This window comes from Nannospalax galili, unplaced genomic scaffold (assembly GCF_000622305.1).
Source record: "Nannospalax galili isolate Female #2095 unplaced genomic scaffold, S.galili_v1.0 scaffold198, whole genome shotgun sequence".
Lineage (NCBI taxonomy): Eukaryota > Metazoa > Chordata > Mammalia > Rodentia > Spalacidae > Nannospalax > Nannospalax galili.
The window spans coordinates 548,361-550,292 of record NW_008341748.1 but is presented as its reverse complement, the minus strand read 5'-3'; positions in this window follow the sequence as shown (position 1 = coordinate 550,292).

The following is a 1,932-nucleotide window of genomic DNA, read 5'->3' as shown; positions in this document are numbered from 1 at the left end:
GATATATAGATAGATGATAGATAGATAGATAGATGATAGATAGATAGATGATAGATAGATAGGTAGATAGATAGATAGATAGATAGATAGATAGATAGGTAGATAGATAGATAGATAGATAGATAGAAGATAGATGTAGTAAGGGTTGGTAGTAGGGAAAGGGGAGGGAATCTAAATATCATTGTTATATTGTATGCAATTCAAAAATATTCAATAAAGTGGAAACACTGTATGAAATTTTCAAAGACAATTAAAATATTTATTAAAATATGAAGTTTGTAACAATAGCAAAATTGTGATTATAGGTATAAAAAAGTATTAAAATTTACAAATGAGGAAAAACAGAAATATAAATCAATATCAACAGAATTGAGAACTCAGATATAACTCCACCTACCTGTAGCTTCCTGATTTTACCAAAGATGCCAAAAATATACCCTGGACAAAAGACAGTGTCTTCAAAAAATGCTGCCTGGAAAACTGCAATTCAACATGCAAAAATAAAAGAAATTTAGATCCATATATCTCACTATGCCCCAAACTCAACTCCAAATTCATCAAGGACCTCAAAAATAGACTTGATATCCATAAATTCCTATAAATAAGAGTACTGAGGATGATTAAGTGTGTAGGCAAAGGTGGAGACTTTCTGAATAAGACTTCTCCAGTAGCACAGGAAATAGGATCAATAAACAAATGATATCTCATGAAACTAAAATGTTTCTGTGGGTGAAGGGAAAATGTGAAGCAAATGAATAGGCAGTCCACAGAATGGGAGAAAATCTTTGCAAACTATGAATCTGACAGAAGATTAGTTTCTAGAATATACAAAATCTCAGAAAAATAAGCATTAAAAAATTAAAAATAAACTATGGAACTAAACAGAAAATTCTCAGAAAAAGAAATGTTAATTGCTTGGAAACACTTTAAAAAGTGCTTCACATCATTACTGTAATAGTTATTTGTTTCTGTGCCAAAACACCATGAAAAAGTAACATGGATAAAAAACTGTATTTTGACTTGTGATTCCAGAGGGTGAGTACATAAACTGACCAAACAGAACCACCATCTTGCAACCAAGTGTTGAAATACTTGAGCCTGTGGGGAAACTTTGCCATTCAAACTACAACTTTCCTCTCCTTGACCCCTATAGACTAAAGGTCGTTTTAAAACACAAACTGCATTTATTTTTATTTTAAGTCCCACACTGTTCAAAATCTAACCTCCAAAATCTTCTCAGATTTAACACTGACCTACTATAAAACCAAAGCAAAACTCACACACCTCTCACATACAATGGCACAAAGTATACATTCTTATTCCAAAATGGAGGAATAAGGACATAATGAAGAAATAGTGGACAATGCACAACCAAACCACAGAATGGAACACACTGTAGTTCTATGTCTGGTATCTGAGACTGTAATTTCGTAGTAATAAATGGCTCTGGTCCACCAGCTTTGCTGTCTGAAACATACATCTCTTGTTTGGGTGGGTTCCACTCCCTATATGCTGGCTTCTGTGGCAGATATCTCACAGTTATAGTATCTCCAACCTTTTGGCGTTTCCACCTCAATCTAGGCTTTACTTCACAGCTTCATGCAATGTACTTGCCCGATACTTTATTCCCTCGGGGTTTCTCACAATGACTCCATCACTCCTACACATTGCCTGGCCTCGGCAGTTCTGAAATTGTGAAGAAAGAATCCAAGTCCTCTCACTCTTGCATCTTTCTAAGACTATTATTATGTAGAAAACACTGCCAAGTTCAACTGTTAGCTGGGAATGGACCCTTGCCCCCCTTGAATGATATTTGTATCAGGTTTTGTATGCAAATGTTACCTAGAAGCAGAAAACTCCTAAGGCCTTTACTTTTCACAATTTGGAACCTTAGCTGTGTACAGATTTATTCAGATGCAGCATCCCTTCCTG